We start from the raw sequence: 19111 nt of genomic DNA, 5'->3' as shown, positions 1-19111 counted from the left end.
TGTCTGTATCCCAGAAAGCATATGTAGTATTTGTTTCTCGGGATGTGGATAACCTTAATAGTTTCCAGATCCATCTGTTTGCCTGAAAAGGTCATAATTTCATTATTCTTTAGTGCTGAATACCATTCTGTTGTGTATATGTATCACATGTTCATGATCCCATCAACTTTCCATGGGTGTCTATGCTGTTTCTAGTTCCTTTTTACCATGAGCAGAGTGGTGATGAACATGAGTGTGTCAGTATCTCTTTGGTACAGTACAGAGTCAAACAGGAGCTTCTAGTAATGCTGTAGAGCCTTCCCCTAGCTATTAAAAAGTAAACATTTAAATTTTAAAGAGGAGGAAAAGGAAAAGTCAAGAGGGAATGGGTAAAGAATGGGACTGTCCCCAGAAGTCAGAGGCTATTGTTTCTCTGTCTAGTACCCTCCAGGGCTCAACATAGTGCTTCTTGACAAAGTAAGAGAAAATGATAAGGAGAAAGGGATTTAGAGAATGAAGTGGGATGGAGGAGCCAACGATGGGAAATGAGAAATGTTCCAAGGCTAGAGCTGAGACAAAGAGGAATGGAGCTGATAGGAATGGAAAGGACCACCAGACCTGCTGTTCTGGCTTTTCAAGGTTAGGGTTCAGACCTGGTGGACTGAGATGGGAGTATCTGGCAGCCATACCCTTCCCTACTTCAGGTCAGTCCCCCTTGTTGGGACAATCCTTGAGTTCCTGAGACATAGGAAAGAAGCCCCTCGACTTCAGAGGGACATTTCCTTTCCAAACACATGCTTGTAGAGTGATTTGCAAGATTCTCTAACTACTCCCTGGTGCAGGTAAGGCATCGGAATCTCCTGAAGATTCCTGAAAACCAGATGTTCAGCCTGTCCTTTGGTTTCTGATTCAGTTTGTTTAGCATGGCATCTGAGAAGAGCCTCCAGATGCTGGTGACTTGTCCATTCTGAGGCCCTTGTGATTACTACCCTTCAGATAGTCGGTCTCTCCACCTTCCCTTTCCTCAACGCTCTGCAAACTCATTCAGCCTCCCAATGAACCTGGAATCTTTGACCTAAGGGATTGTGACCTGGATGTGAGTAGAGCTGAACAGGCACCTGGAACACCCAACTCTCAGTCCAGGGTGTTTTCCTCACAGGAGCCCCTCACCTCTCTGGGAAGGCCTTTGTAATGGGTTTCAGAAGGAAGATGACCCAGAGCTGTAGACGCTGAGTGTCCAATCACATTAGACATTCAAGCCTTGCTATAGGAAGCTGATGAAACAGTCGTTTGGGAATTCCTATCAGCTAAGCTCATCTTGGGCTGGAAATAATATAGGGAACAACTCTGAGACCCATGTCTGTGGGGAGCACTGATGGGAAGGTCAAGAGTAGTATAATGAAAGATTGACAAATTGAATGAATCTAAAGGTGATAAAAGCTATGTGAGCGGGCAGGGACAAAAGCATAGCGAGGAGCTGAAATTCTAAATAAGGTGCTCAGGTTGACCTCCTGGAACAGAATTCAGGTAATTTCCACCTACCTAAAGCAGCAGCAGGAGTGTTTCAGGCAGCATGAATGGTCAGCACAAAGGTCCCTAGAGAAGGTCATGTTTCTGAGGATTCCAGAAACCCTCAAGTAGTTGGTGAGTAAAAGCAATGAGGGATTTTACATTACTTTCTATACTATATTTTAAAATAGTATATGTGTGGTGCATACTCCAATTTGGTTATGTTTCAAGTGTGCAGTACCTGTGTGTAGCTAAAGTCCACTCAGGCAGTTCAAACTTGAGGCCCCTTCCTCCTGCTTCCAGATGGGTGTCTGCTTGATTTATGATTCCCCTATGATAATTCAGTAAACTAATTTATCAAGAGTCCTAGGATGGTTCCTAGTACACAGTAAACTCCACAGAAGCATCAACATCCATGATAATACCTCATTTATAATAGATGGGTTGCCTGTCACCCCAAAACACTGTGAGGAGAAAAGACCCTCTTTCCTCCACCTTCCATTGCTCTGGGTTTGGGAATTTGTGCTGATAATCACACTACTATCAAATCTAAAAGAGTTGATGAGTAAGTACAGAAGGAAGTCTGATAAGGGTGATAATAAACTTCTGGGTCTGAAGTCCCGTTTCCTTACTCACTGCCCAGGTGTGTTTTGGAAACGTTACCTAACTTTTCCAGTCTTCCATTTGTACATCTGTAAAACAGGACATGGTCATTTCTGTGCGTTGTCTATTTGAATGCATAATCGGTTTCTTAATTGGGAAAGCATGCTCTAATTGCAGCGTAGCCACATTCACTCTGAGCCACCATGTCTGCTGTGGCTGCGTAGATCTGCATGCACATGCAATCTTCAAGACAAGATAGTAGCGAAACATGGAGGCTTGGCCTATAGGTAGGAGGTACCTGTGTTACTTTTTTCTTCAGTTTTTACCTGACAGCATATGCCCTTCCTTTTCTCCCTTTCCATTTCCTGCTGAAATAAAGGAGAAAACTCACAGAGTTTAGTATTTAGGGCATAGACTGTGTTACCAAAAGGTTCAAGCTTTAAAGAAAAGCCACTGGGCTAAACAATGTACCTTGCTACGTATGGCAATTAATACTGCCAACGTAACAGCATTTAGAACAGATATCCTGCACATCAAATGTTTATATTACTGTTTAATAGCAGCGACAAAACTATAGTTATAAAGTAGCCTTGTAATAAGTTTATGATTGGGTGGGAGGTGTCACCACAACATGAGGAACTGTATTAAAAGATTGCACCGCCATGAATGAATGTCTAGATTAGAGTAAGTGAAGGGGAGTACCAGCACTTCATGGGCCATAGCTTTGGATTATAAAAGCAGAAGAAAGTGGGATGAACAGAGAGGCTCCTGTCCATTTTCTTCTTGACAGCAGACGCAATATGACAAGTGTCCCGTGTTTCTGCCACCTTCTCTTACCCATCTGTGCCCTTGTCTTGCCTGACATGATAGACTGTATCCCTTCAAACCATAAGCCCCACAAATTCTTCCTCCCTTAGGTTGTTTCTTGTCAGGTATTTGGTCACAGCAATTTTTGCCTGCTGGTCCTTTCTGGTTCTTCTGGGAAAGAAAGCCTCTCTGTACCTTGTAAGTTCCTGGCATTTCCTTTCTTCTCTGAGCCCTCCTAGATTAGTCCCCTACATTCTCTACATCTAACTGCTTGCTTCAGGGGATGGGGACTGGCAGGCACACAGAGTTAACACCAGTGCTGGCCATTCACAAAGGTCCCTGGTATTTTGCTTCTGTGCATTTCCCATGACTTCTTAAATGTCTGTTTGTGCATTTTACCCCCCACCAAGACCATGGACAGTATGGGCAGATATAGCTAACATCTCTTCAAATCCAAAACCTTAGCAATCATCCCACATACTATAGGTGCTAAACACTCTAAGTACATGTGTGAGAGCACAAGGTCCTAGTGACTTTATCTGCTTTCAATTCTCTAGAGTCTACCAGAGATTGACAGATATGTGGAGCCAGAAGGTGGAGGAGAGATAGAAAGAGGAGAGGGTTGGAAGAGAAAAAGAGTATGAGGGGGAATAGAAGAGGGAGGAGGAGGAAGAGTAAGAGGAGGAGGAGGAGGAGGAGGAGGAGGAGGAGGAAGCTAGTTGCTTGTTGAGAGATAAAACTGAATGCTGAGAAGCTCCATCATGGATCCATTCAGTGTCCTCTGGGAATGAAGAGGCAGAGGCAAAGGAGCAAAGGTGCTCTCTTGAGTCCTGAGTCAGCAACAGCCACCAGTGGACACAAGCAGATTCTGAGTGCAGGGGCTGACTCATACAAATAACTGGAATAGTTGTTTAGATCATAATGAGTTCCCAGAAGCTTTCTGAGCTGACCAGCAGGCTCAGAAACTTTCCCTACCCTCAGCGTGTTCCAGCTTCTTATGAGTTGGCAGATTGGGGGACACCAGACCTGGCCTGTGGGGAGGGAGGGCCAGGGTACAGGAGTCCTCATCATCTCCATCATAAGACTTTGAAGGCTGTCTCTTGACCTTTCTCTGTTTGTAAGACGGTATAGAAGGAGACTGACATTTTGGGCACAGACTGCAGGGCAGTTGTGCCAACTAGACAAGGAAGGTATGGGTCAGGACTTTTAGGACTCACAGTGTGTGGTTAGCATGTGAGTGGCTTCTGACCAGCATGGGAGCTCAGGCAGCTAATCCATGCCTTAAATGTCTTAAGCAATTTGTGTCCATGAGATAAAATAAGATATTTTAAATCTAGCATTGAAGGAAACTCTGTGGACAGGACGGAACCATCCTATAAAGTATTGTAGGATCAGTAGACTCATTGCAGCGTTATCTACCAAGATGCAGATACTGAGCCCTCTATAATGCTAGTCCCATTGAAAGTTTTAGTGACATTTTTAAATCTAAAACATCAACTCAAAGCTTCCTTTCAGTATTTTCTTCCAGAGATGTCAGTCTTCTGAGACATTTTTTTTCTCCTTGACATCACATCCATGGTGAGTGCTTCACCAAAGCCTGTGACTAAAAGTTTCTGCCTATGCCCCAAACAGTGGTTAAAGCTTGAACAATATACATCACTAGAATTTTTAAGACAGATGTCTGGACACCAGCCCCAGAGTTTATGTGGGGAAGCCTGAAAATAGACATTCTAATGGACCTTATAGATTAGTCTGCTGCCTCAGGTCAAGCTGTATGAACTACTTTTTCTACGGCTATATTCTGAAATCACATTTTAGACCCAAGACCCATGTAGTGCAACCAATTTAAGCTTATCCTTGACTAGCTTACAAATAAATGAGAGTCAGACTATGGTTGTTTTATATGGCTTTGACAATTACTAAGGGGTAACCCCCAGTTTACTCTTCTAACTGCTGATCTGGCTACCTCCTCAGCAGTGTACCCCAGATACTTGCTGTTTCTCCTGGCCACGTGCTGATGTCCATTTCCTCAAATGGCAGCTTCCTCTTCTCTCCTTCTTTCTCCCTTTTCCCCCCTCTCTCTCCCACAACCCACTCATTCCGAACCCACTTACCTCTAGTCCCCCCTGTAATCGGCTGTAGCTAATCTTATTTAACCAATAAGTTTAAGTCAAGGAATAAGGTTTGCATCACAAAAGCTTGTAACCATGTAGTCACTGGTAGACTTATGTCTTCCCTTTAGCATTACAATATGTGGCAGCAGACCAAATCTCAACAGACCCATTGAAGAATCTCAGGAAAAGCCAGGGCACTGCTTCCCTGAGGAACAATAATCATATGGCAGAAAGGCACAGAAACTTGTTCTGGTTTTGGGTCCTTTAGCCTTGAAGAATTGTATCCATGAACTTCTAGGCTAGAAGGTTTTTCTGACTCTCTTCAAAGCAGAATTTCTAAGTGGAGAAAGATTTATAAGGTGAAGTAAAGCGTGTTTTGAAGCAGTTACATAACTGTTTCAAGCCAGACTTACTTGTTTCAGATCCTGTTTCTACCATGTTTCAGCCATGGGCCATTTCCTCACCTGAAAACCTGAACTGATAATACAGTGTAAGACTAGAATGAATTCATAAATGCAGAATAACAAATAGAGAAGGTCATATAGAAATAGCTTCCAATTGAGTTAGGTCACCTGAGTTCTAGTCTCTCATCTTTCTGATATATTTCAAGTTTCTACTTTGCATCCCAGCACCCATAGTCCTAGTGTGGGTCCTACTTACATTTCCACTTCCTCCAAACTCTTCATGCCAATGTTTTCCCTCCAGTGCATTTTCTAAAACTTTCCAGAGCTATTTTTCTGGATCAGTTTACTTCATTTCACTATGACAAAATATCTGACACTGAGAACTTTATAAAGAAAACAATGTTTAAAATTCACAGTTCCCCATATTCACAAACTGGGTTCTAGCATTTATTTAGTTTTAATGAGTGCCTAATACCTAGATCACATCAGACTGGAATAATACGTGAGAGGAAGAGATTACCCAGAATGTAAAGAAAACCGGAGAAAATCAGGAGACACATGTCCTCCGTGGAACCGGGTGTTCCATGGGACTCTGTTTGGACCAGAAATAGCCAGTTTTATAGCTCTCAGAGAGGCCAACAGAGGTATCCGGGATCCCGGATCTTGCCTGATCCTGTGACAGCACCAATGCCTGAAGCAGGTGAGGTAGCAGCAGTGACAGCAGGTGACTGTGAGAGGCACCTGATAAGCAGGGGTGGCAGCTGCAGCTACAGCAACAGAGACGACAGAGGCATGAACCTCATTTGCCAGGCAGGTCTGAGATCGTATGATGAACGCTTCAAGAGAAAACTCTTCTCCAAAGAGTTATAGCTCATTAAAATAAGGTGAGTCTTGGTGAAGTAACTTCTGCATTTCATTCCATGTGGATTGGGACTTTATAAACACTGAAGAATAGGATGGTATCCAGGGGTATATGTTTTGAGATGCTAGTGATACTCTATTTAGCATGGGAAAAGACTTCAGGTTATTTATTTATTTATTTATTTATTTATTTATTTATTTATACATGACTGTCATGTTTTTCTAAGTGAAGTATTGTAGTAACATTTTTCCAGAGCAGGTAGAGTTTGATGGGGAGCAGGTCCCATGCCTACTGCACTCAATTTTGAGTTTCAAAGGTTTTGGGCTCATGCAGCCTTACCAGTTCTACTGTCAGGTGGCTCTTTTTATAACAAAGCCACTAGTCAGCATTCCACAAAAACCAAGTTAATCATTTCTAAGGGTGCCATGCCCAATGTCTTAGTCATTTTCAATAGCCTTCACCTCTTAAGTTTCTGCCATCTCAGCTCATGAACTTTTAGATACACAAGCAATATCAAAGCACAGTGCCTCCCTGAACCAATTTCCTCTGGTTCTTACCGACCACGCTGCCGAACCTCTAAAGAATCCCTCTATCACCTTAGAGAAAGCCAGAACGCCTGAGAGTTCTTATAACAAAATCTGTTTGAATCTGGGCCCTTGTTTCTCTTAGACTTCATAATTTACTGCTTTCTGTTTTCTCCCTGGACACCAGAAGGAGGAAAGGAGAGCTGAATCTATCCTCTCATGCTCCCTTGTTTTTAATATAAAGCTTCCACTGTAGTAAATGCGATCCAGCTAGCTTTAAGGAAGACATTTGATGGATAGACTGTAGGAGCAATGTCTCTACACTGTCCCTGAACATGCACATAGAACTGAGTTGTCACCTACCAAGCCTTATAGCTCTCATGCTTCCTGGAGCACTTCGGTGCACATCTTAGTCAAATCTCTGTGGCCAGCAAGGGTGGGTCCAGTGCAAACGCATCATTTGATGCACATGGCACCACTAGCTATAGAAGTTGACAGTGCATGGGAAATTGATGGATAGAGTGAGGAACACGGTCCCTATAAAAATCTAAAATGGGTAGAGTGAGGGATCCATGCATTTTAGAAGTTAGGTGGAGTCATGCAAATTCTAGGGTTGTCTGCTAATGACCATGATATCTAAAATAATCCCTTCAGACTCTGTGCTTTTTCTATTCTCACTTGTAATCGTAGTTTGCTGTTTCCATACATGTGAGGAGAAAGTCCACCAACACAACTCATGGCTGAATTCATTAAAGCAAGCAAACGTTTATTTGTGTACACTGGCTGCCTCCCACTAGCCTGGGGTTCAGAAGATCAGTGTTGGATATGGGAAAGATTAGTTTTTTATAGCTCAGGGGTAAGTGATTTCCAAATAAGAGTTTGACAAGCAGATAGGCAGGGTTAAAGAAGCAGAACAAAATCATAACAAGCTGGTCATACAATCTCCTAAAACAAAGACCTGATTGCAAGATGCTCATAATAACCTTTTGAAACAAAGATATGGTTGCCATTTACTGAACCACACAGTACATATCCATTTTGTAGTTAGGGTAACAGGTGCAACATAGCCCAAACCTTGAGAAACAGAGATTTAAACACAAATAGAATGAGCCTAGTTTGTTTTTACTATAAGATGGTTTTCAGGCTCAAAGTGGAGGCAGGCTGGTTTGTCAAAGTTTTACTTATCCAAAGGGCTGCTATAAAATTTGAAGGCAAGAACACTGTGGGGACTCATGGCGTGCTGCAGATTGCTGAATACCCAGAGAAGCCTCAGGAGCGCTCTCCATCCTGAGCACACCAGGGAGTCCCAACTTTCTCTCCACAGACTATCCAGGCAAAGACCACTGGGAATCCTCTGGGTGCAGGTAGCATGGTGCTGCCTGAAAAAAAAACTATTCTGGACCAGAGCCACATCAGCTCAGAACCATCAGGACTCACAGCCTGCCCTAAGATTGCTGAACACCCAGGAACAATCTCCCTTCTGAACCAATGGCTCACAGACCCACAGTAGAGACAAGCTCCGGAGAGAGACACCAAGATCTTCTAGCAGCACAGATAACAAGATGGCAAGAGGCAAGTGCAAGAACCTAAATAACAGACACCAAAAAATCCTGGCAACATCAGAACCCAGTTATCCTACCACAGCAAGTAGTGAATATCCCAACACACACACACACACACACACACACACACACACACACACACACACACACACAGAGAGAGAGAGAGAGAGAGAGAGAGAGAGAGAGAGAGAGAGAGAGAACAAGATTTATACCTAAAAATCATACCGCATGTTGATGATAGAAGGCCTTGAGAAGTGCATGAATAATTCCCTTAAAGAAATACAGGAGAACCAGGAAAACACACATAAACAAATAGAAGCCCTTAAAGATGAAATACAAAAATCACTTAAAGAGCTACAGGAAAAGAAAAGCAAACAGGTGAAGAAATTAAAAATGGAAAGAGAAACAATAAAGAAATCACAACAGGAGACAACTCTGGAGATAGAAAACCTAAGAAAGAGATCAGGAATTACAGATGCAAGCATCACCCACAGAATACAAGAGAGACTCTCAGGGGCAGAAGATAACATAGAAAACACTGACACAACAGTTAGAGAAAATGCAAAAATAAAAAAGCTCCTAACCCTAAACATCCATGAAATCTAAAACACAATGAGAAGAACAAATCTAAAGATAATAGATGTCGAAGAGAGCAAAGACCTCAAGCTAAAAGGCCCACGAAATGTCTTCAACAAAATCATAGAAGAAAACTTCCCTAATCTAAAGAAAGTGATAACAATAACATACAAGAAGCCTACAGAACTCCAAATAGGTTAAACCAGAAAAAAATTCCTCCAAACACATAATAGTCAGAACAGCAAATATTCAAAAAAAAAAAAAAAAAAAAAAAAAAAAAAAAAAAAAAAAGAAAGAAAGAATACTAAAAGCAGTAAGCCATTATTGACAAGTACTGGAAGTCTTAGCCAGAGAAACTTAGAAGGCAAAAGGAAGTCAAAAGGATACAAATTGGGAAGGAAGAAGTCAAAATATCACTATTTGCAGATGACATGATAGTATACTTCAGTGACCCCAAAAGCTCCACTAGTGAACCCCCAGAGCTTCAACAAAGTGGCTGGATATAAAATTATCTCAAAAAAGAAATCAGAAGCCTTCCTCTACATGCTGAGAAAGAAATTAGAAAATTGATACCCTTTACAATATTCACAAATAATATAAAATACCTTGGTGTGACTCTAACCTAATAAATAAAAGATCTGTATGAGAACATCAAGCCTCTGAAGAAGGAAATTCAAGAAGATCTGAGAATATGGAAAGAGCTCCCATGCTCATGGATTGAAAGGATCAACATTGTAAAAATGGCCATTTTGCCAAAAGCCATCTACAGATTCAATGTAATCCCCATCAAAATTTCAACTCAATTCTTCATGGAGTTAGAAAGAGCAATTCTCAAATGTATTTGGAATAACAAAAAACCCATGATAGCAAAAAACTATTCTCAACAATAAAAAAACTTTCAGGGGAATCACCATTCCTGACCTCAAGCTGTATTACAGAGTAATCATGATAAAAACTGAACAGTATTGGTACAGAGAAAGGCAGGCTCAATGGAACAGAATTGAAGACCCAAAAAGGAACCCACACACCTATGGTCACTTGATCTTTGACAAAGGAGCAGAAAAAACATTCAATGGAAAAAAAGAACATCTTCAATAAATGGTGTTGGTTCAACTCACAGTCCGTACTGAGAAGAGTGCAAATTGATCCATTCTTATCTCCTTGTACAAAGCTCAAGACCAAGTGGATAAAAGACCTCCACATAAAACTGAAAGTAATAGAACAGAAAGTGGGGAAGAGCTTAGAACACATAGGCACAGGGGAAATTTTCCTGGGCAGAACATTAACGGTTTATGCTCCAAGATCAAGAATTGACCAATGGAACCTCATAAAATTGCAAAGTTTCTGCAAGGTAAAGGACACTGTCAAGAGGACAAAACAGCAACCAACAGATTGGGAAAGGATCTTAACCAATCTTATATCTGATAGCTAATATTCAATATATACAAAGAACTCAAGAAGTTATACTCCAGAGAATCAAATAATCCTATTAAAATAGGGTACAGAGCTAAACAAATAATTCTCAACTGAGGAATATCAAGTGGCTGAGAAGCACCTAAAGAAATGCTGAACATCTTTAGTCATCAGGGAAATGCAAATCAAAACAACACTGAGATTCCACCTCACACCAGTCAGAATGGCTAAGATTAAAAATTCAGATGACAGCAGATGTTGTCAAAGATGTGGAGAAAGAGAAACACTCCTCCATTGTTGGTGGAACTGCAGGCTGGTACTAACACTCTGCACATCAGTCTGGTGGTTCCTCAGAAAATTGCATATAGTGTTACCTCGGGACCCAGCTATTCCACTCCTGGGCATATACCCCAAAGAATCTCAAACATTTAACTAGGACACATAATCTACCATGTTCATAGCAGCCTTATTTATAATAGCCAGAAGCTGGAAAAAAAAAAAAAACTCCAGATGTCCTTCAACAGAGAAATGGATACAAAAAAATGTGGTACATTTACACAGTGGAGTACTACTCAACTATTAGAAACAATGACGTCATATAATTTCTAAGTCAATGGATAAAACTAGAAGCTATCATCCTGAGTGAGGTAACCCATTCACAAATAAACACACATGGTATGCACTCACTGATAAGCAGATACTAGCTCAAAAAGCTCAGAATATCCAAGAAACAATTCACAGTCCTTATGAAACTCAAAAAGTAGGAAGGCTTGAATGCTGATGCTTCAGCCCTTCTTAAAAGGGAAAAAAAAAAAAAAAGACTCATGGGCAGAAATACAGGGACAAATAGTGGAGCAAAGATTGAAGAAAAGATCACCCAGAGACCACCTCACCTGGGGATCACCCTATATGCAGCCACCAATTTTAAGCACTATAGCTGATGCCAGGAAGTGCTTATCGGCAGGAACAAGGTATGAATACCCCCGCAAAGGCTCTACCAGAATGATACAGATACAGTTGAGGATGCTTGCAGGTAACCATCAGAGTAAATGCAGGGACCCCAATGAAGGAGCTAAAGAAAGGGCTGAAGGAGTTGAAAGTGTTTACAACCCCATAGGAAGAACAACATTATCAACCAACCAAATCCTTCAGAGCTCCAGGGACTAACACACCCACCAATGAATTCACAAGGAGAGACCCATGGCTCCAGTTCATATGTAGCCAAGGATAGCATTGTCTGGCATCAATCCTTTGGTCCAGTAAAGGCGCATTTTCCCAGTTTAGGGGAATGCCAAGACGGTGAGATGGACAGGGTGGTTAGGAGAGGGAGCGCCTTCATGGAAGCAAGGGGAGGGGAAGGGGGAGGGGAGTAGGGAAAGGGGAATAACATTTAAAATGTAAAGACATAGAATATCCAATAAAAAATGTCTATCTAAAAATAAAAATGAAGGCAAGGAGGCAAGACAAACCCACCCTCCTCTGTGTGCTACGGACTTTCCTGTCTCCTCCCAGAATGTTCTTCATCAGATAGAAGACTGTCCAGTGTCCTTCCAGTAAAGATCCTTTGCTCTGTGAAAAGACTAATTGTTTACTCTTCTTCTCTGAAGGTAAATCACTAAGACTTCTGTGAAGTCAGGTTTCTCAAACCATTTGTCTGAACAGCCTTGGTGCAGGAACGAATGTTCCCTGGAGTTTTTGAGGGCAGAGAGGACAGGAGAGAGGTAAGAAGGAGCCATTCCAGGAAGTTTACTCCTGCCAGCTAAGGAAAGAATGGACAACTTGGCTTTGCTTCTCCTTGTAATCACGTTGTTTGTCCTCATCAGACAGGCTATTAGCATTTGAGTCGAAGCCAGCCTTTCTGTGGTATCCTGCACAACTTCCAGTCTAATGCAGCCTGCTGCTCCACATGCCCTTGTTAGGAATTCCCCCATGACAGAAGAGGTTCCTCGTGCAAGCTGTCACAGATCTAGTACAGGCTTTCCCGTTAAGATACTGCCACGTTTCATCAGACAAAAGAAGGGCAGAAATTTTTCTTCTGAAAGCTCCCATCAACAATAGGTACACACAAACTTAAATTTTATTTTGATTTTTAAAGAAAAGATATAATTCAGGCTAGTGTTGAATTTTTTATTTTAATTTTTAAAGAAAAGCTAATTCATGCTAGCCTTGAATTTGTGATCCCTCTTCTTCAAGGGTTTCTACACATCCTACAACTGTATGGATGTATATTTTTAAAGAGTTTGACTGTATGTGGTGTTGGTATCAGAAACCACTTTTGCCTCCAGCAGCACTGCCACCAGCAGGCAACATGGGCCCAGTGCATCTGTTGCCATGGCTGTTGGGATTCTGTTAGCACCACCCACAGTTACCTGGCAACAGCCAGGTATACCCCACCCCACAGTTACCTGGCAACAGGCAGGTATACTTCACCCCACAGTTACCTGGCAACAGGCAGGTATACCCCACCCCACAGTTACCTGGCAACAGGCAGGTATACCCCACCCCACAGTTACCTGGCAACAGGCAGGTATACCCCACCCCACAGTTACCTGGCAACAGGCAGGTATACCCCACCCCACAGTTACCTGGCAACAGGTAGGTATACCCCACCCCACAGTTACCTGGCAACAGGTAGGTATACCCCACCCCACAGTTACCTGGAACCTCCATGGAGCATATCCACCCACTCTTTTCATCTTTTTCTTACAATGTCAAAGGCCATATATTTCCATAATGCATTGGTTCAGCTCCCACCTACACCTGGGAGCAGTTACATCACAGCTTAAATAAAAGGCAGACCCCTTCCCAACATCACCCACCCTTTTTTTTAATTTCTTCTTTTCTCTTTTCCTATTCTTGTCTTCATCATCTCCAATAAACCTCTTCCACCATATTGGCTTGGTATGTTTGTCCAGATTCGAGCCACAATTCAATCACAAGATATGGGCCCTTAACTGCCAAGAGTTTGACTATGTGGACCCTTTTCATCTTCAGCCAGACCAGAGGTCTGAGGGAACAAGGCCCACAAGAGCTAAAAGGCATGGAGAAGTAGCTCCTGAGGTAGTAATGACAAAACATTGACAGAACCTTAGCAACATTTGCAGAGATGTCCCCCAGCATAGGGAGTGGGCGACAAAAAATCAGAACAAGAAAATGCTCTAGTTGGGCATTTTTTTGTACGGCCTACTATATTGAGGTTTGCAGTTCATGCAGCTTGGGCATGAACTGGTTAAGCTACTCAGTCTGAACTCCAACAAGCAGCAGAAACATTTGATGCTTTGCCCAGGAAGCCTATCCCAGAATGAATAATTCCCTCACAGCAGGAAAGCCTTTACTCAGGTTGAACTCTGTCTGGAAGCTGCACTTTTCTTGTCAGAGAGCCAGGGCAATCTCTTCCACCCTATCCTTATCCAGACCAAGAGTGATAAAGGGAAGCCAACTCCATCAGGCCTCTCATATCACAATAGAGGTGCTGAGAGACACCCTTGCTTTTTGCACAACTTAGAAAAACAAACCTTATCTGCTGCACCTGTACCTTTACCCCATTGCACAGGGTCTAGGGTTATCCCCCCTTAAAGAGAATCTAAAATTTCTTACAATTAAAGTTCTCTCAAATATTCTTGTTTCTTTTTTTTTTTAGTTGAACAACTTTATTTTAAAAAACAAAGATAATGTACAGATTTTAAAAGCATTTTTGCATAAAAGTATATGAATACATTTTTTGTCAGTACTTGATAGTGTACATTAAAATCTTACTAGCTACAATGAGCATAAAGTACATGTAAAACAAGATGTAACCTGGAAATAGTCAAAGTTTTCTTGGTGTGTAAAGATTAAGCATAATGGTTTTTAATTTTCTTTTCTTTTTTTTTTTTTTTTGGCCTTTGGGGTTTTTTTTTTTTTTTTTTTTTTTTTTAACTTCCTATAGTCTGTGAGTTGTTTCTGGGGTGTTCAGAGCTTTCTGGTTTTAGTATCGAATTATCAGTGGCTGCATATTATGTCTGTTCTTTTGTGACTGGGTTATCTCACTCAGGATGATATTCTCTAGATGCATCCATTTTCTTAAGAATTTCATAAAGTCATTTATTTCTGATAGCATGAGTAGTACTCCATTGTGTAAATATACCACAATTTTTGTATCCATTAATCTACTGAAGGACATCTGGGTTCTTTCCAGCTTCTGGCTATTATAAATAGAGCTGCTATGAACATTGTGGTGCATGTGTCTTTGTTGTATATTGGAGCTTCTCTGGGGTATATGCCCAGAAGTGAAATAACTGGGTCTTCAGGTAGTACTATGTCCAATTTTCTGAGGAAACGCCAGACTGATTTCCAGAGTGGTTGTATCAGTTTACAACCCTACCAACAGTGGAGAAGTGTTCCTCTTTCTCTGCATCTTCGCCAGCATTTGCTGTCATTTGAATTTTTGATCCTAGCCAATCTGACTGGTGTGAGGTGGAATCTCAGGGTTGTTTTGATTTGCATGTCCCTGATGGCTAAGGATGTCAAGCACTTCTTAGCCATCGATGCTTCTCAGCTATTCGATATTCCTCAATTGAGAACTTTTTGTTTAGCTTTGTACCCTATTTTTTAATAGGGTTGTTTGATTCTCTGGTGTCTAGCTTTTTGAGTTCTTTGTATACCTTGAATATTAGGCCTCTATCAGATGTGGGGTTGGTGAAGATCTTTTCCAAGTCTGTTGGCTGCCATTTTGATTTTTTGACAGTGTCCTTAGCCTTACAGAAACTTTGCAATCTCATCAACTCCCATTTGTCGATATTTGGCCTTAGAGCAGGAGAAATAGAAGCAGTCATCAAAAGCCTCTCAACCAAAAAAGCTCAGGTCCAAATGAGTTCAGTGCAGAATTTTATCAGACATTTATTGAGAACCTAATACCAATACTCTCCAAACTATTCCACAAAATAGAATCAGACCGAACACTTCCTAACTCATTTTTCAAGGCCACAATAATCCCCATTTATAAAGCACACAAAGACCCTACAAGGAAAGAGAACTTCAGACCAATCTCACTTATGAACATTGATGCAAAAATACTCAACAAAATCTTTGCAAACTGAATCCAAGAGCACATCAAAACAATCATTCACCATGATCAAGTAAGCTTCATCCCTGGGATGCAGGGATTGTTTAATATACGAAAATCCATCAACATTCTTGTTTCTTTAGCATGCTCCCTCAGAAACAGTTGTTCTCACTGTCTTAAGTTACTTGTACAAGAAGAGTGCTTCATTCATTTTTTCACAGAAACACTGGGACTAGGTCCAGCTACAAAGTGAGATGGGGGATGTTTCCTGAGTTATTCAGACTGATGCTACTTAGCATGGACAGAGGCATGTGGCACTCACCAAATTCTTTGTGAATTTCTTACCTTTGCTCTAACCTCTAAAATGCATGAACGCCTTTCTTATGCTCTAGTTTTTAGTATTTCCGCGTACAGCACAGAAGCCACTCCAGAGGGAAGAGCCATAGCTGCCACTCCAGAGGGAAGAGCCATAGCTGCCACTCCAGAGGGAAGAGCCATAGCTGCCACTCCAGAGGGAAGAGCCATAGCTGCCACTCCAGAGGGAAGAGCCATAGCTTAGATCAACAACAACAGTAATAAAACCAAACAACCCAATAAAAATGAAAAGGACAAAATGTGGTCATTTCATCAAAAAAAAAAAATGTAGATTGCCAATTAGCACATGAAACTATGTTTAGTATTATTTTTTCTTTAGGAAAATACCAGTTAAAACTACAATAACAGGAAATGGGTCTGTGGTCAAGGGCTTGGTACAAAGCATGAGGACCTAAGTTTGATGCTCTGCACTCCCCTTAAAAATACCAGGGATGATGGCATGGTTTGTAGTCAAATGTTGAGGACCAGGGTTAGGTGAGTCCCATGGGCGTCATAGCCTGCCAGCCTAACCCAGTTGAAAACCAACAGCTTCCCAAAAGGAACAAGCCCAAGGTTTCTCAAGGTGTGTGCTTGCATTCAAACGAGTAAGTGCACCCTTCTCCTCAATATCTCCACATGTCCATTTGATGGCTAATGTTAATGAGAATAAGGAACAATTGAAGCTTTCAAACACAGACAGTATGAGTGTACAAGAACAACCACTTTGAAAAATTATGAGACAGTTTCTTATAAAGATACTATAACCCAACCATTACACATTTAGATACTGGTCCAAATTAACGTGCATAGTAATAAAATACATGTATATGTATAATCATGGCACCTTGTTTGAGCTTTTATGTGCACTGTTTGCTATGGTTTGACTATGAGATATTCCTCTCAATTCACTTGAAATGTAATTTGGAGTAGAATTTTAGGTGTGTTATGTGTTTCTAAAAAGATAAAGAAAAAATATATCCTAGGTTTTGGCACCAATGTTAGAAAAAAGATAAAGAGAGTAGGGTGATATGTTCTATGGAGATGTGGGGAGGTGTGGAGTGAAGGGGATGCCTCTGGCACATCCATGTTGGGCATGTCTTCCTTTCCCCCTGAGGGACCAGTATAGTATAGAACAGAGTTGATTCAGGTTATGGGGAGGGGAGTTAAGAGGGTAGTAGGGGCTGAAGGAGAGAAGAGGAGAAGAGAAGTAGAGGCCTGACATGAGCACATGGAGAGTGTAGGGGGTGGGGAGGGGAAAGAAGGGACAAAGGGCAAAAGAGCAAGAGGGCAAGAGAAGAGAGCAAGAGCAAGAGAGTGAGGAGGGGCAAGCAGCCTCCTTTATAGTGCCAGGGAACTGTGGGGTAGAGTTTATAGAATCTTAACAGGTACACGTTGGTTCACCTCTGGGAGGTGCACCCAAATGCAGGCGTCTGTCTTACTGCTCTTGTCTATCACAGCAATGTGAAGAGCCTCTGTTACCCATTCTCCTTGTCATGATCTGAGTTGTTTCATCATGCTTTCCCTGTCGTGATCGACAGAGTCCCTCTGGAGCTGGAGCCAAATAACTCTTTCTTCCCTTAAGTTATTTCTAAAGTTCGGTGGTCACTGTGACACAACAGTGACTGGCACATTGCCACACATGGACATAGTCATAGAATGTGATAGGAGATCTAATCAAAAGGAATGAATTGTTGACACGCTCAACTCCCTGGATGGCTGACTGTGCTGAGTGAAAGAGAGATAGGGAAGAACACAGGGCACACATGTGGCTTCATATAAATTCTCAAAAATGTAACATGGCCTAGAGCAGCAGAGAGAAATCAGAAATCTAAAGATGGAGGTGGGTCAGGGAAAGGACTATATGCTAAGGATACCGGAGGAAATTTGTAGTAGATGTTTGTGCTTCTGTGACCAAATACTTGAGAAAATAAACCTAAAAGAGCAGAGTTGTGTTTTAGTCATGTGCTTATGTTTGGTGTATGGCTTTTGGACTCATGAGTTTGGCATTGGCAGACTGCAATGGAGAAGGTTTGTGGTGGACAATAAACCAGATGAGGGGGTGGTTGGGTATAACTCCAAGAAACCTATTTCTTTTTTGTGATCCCTGCTTCCTAACATTTTCACATCCTCTAAAAGTAGTGTTGGATAGTCTCCTTATCTGAACTTGTGGTGACATTCTCATGACTATAAATATATTTTTAAACTTATAGTTATATTGCTTGCTGCTTGTCATTTGTACCACCCAAAGAAAACACACTGGTGGCCTGTTGAAGAAAAAGAAAAGAAAACCCCAATAAGTTAGGTGACCAAAAAGAAGTATTATATGGTAGTTAATAACCTGAACCAAAAATGTTCACTGCTCATTCAGCAAGGTACATACAGCACACTTGCTGTGCATGCATGATGACCTTAGTGTGAATCATCATGTGTGTCTGTAACCCTAGCACTGGGTGTGGGCGGAAGGTAGACACTGAAGCTCAACTGGCCAGACAGTTTAGCAAATCACTCAACTCCAATTTCAACAAAGAAACCTGATTTAAAAAAAAATACTGCAAAGAGCTACTTAGAAAGACACCTGATATTGACTTCTAACCACCACATGGACATACAGCCTTATGCAAACACGCACTATGCACAGTTGGATGCACAAACACAGACAGACATACATATGCACAGAAAAACACACACCACCACCACCACCACCACCCACACCCACACACATGAATCCAAACCATAGTTTTAAATCTCAGTTAAAAAAAATATCTCAGTTAAGTTAGGTAATGGTCCTTTATTTCCTTTGTCAAATGTAGATATTACCTCCCACTCATAAATATTTGAATATAGAAGAATTTATGAAGTAAATAGATGTGTCTGTTATCTTTTTGCTCTTATTTACAATTTTTTTTTACTTTTGATATTATAATTTGACCAAAACATTTCTTTCTTCCCTTTTCTCCATCCAAATCCTTCTATAGATCCCTTTCCTCTCTACTTCAAATCTATGACCTATTTTGTTACAAATTATTATTGTATGTATACATGTATGTATATATGTATGTATAGATATATATATATATAGATACATACATACATACATACATATATACATACATACATAGATATCCCTAAATATAATCAGTATGATACCAACTTTATGTATGTTTTCAATACTATTTGGCACTAAACAACCAATTTGTGTGCTTTTCCCTGGAGGAAGCCACCTCTTCCACTTGGTAATCCACAGTTCTTTACGTGGGGTTGAGGTATATTGTGAGATTTTCTATGTTTAGTTTGGCATGTCCGTTGGTGGTGATCTTGTTCTTGCCCGCTATATAACAAAATACTTTAAATAAATACTTA

The sequence above is a fragment of the Micromys minutus genome (genome assembly GCF_963924665.1).
Source record: "Micromys minutus genome assembly, chromosome: 9".
Taxonomy (NCBI): domain Eukaryota; kingdom Metazoa; phylum Chordata; class Mammalia; order Rodentia; family Muridae; genus Micromys; species Micromys minutus.
This window is presented reverse-complemented; position numbering follows the sequence as displayed.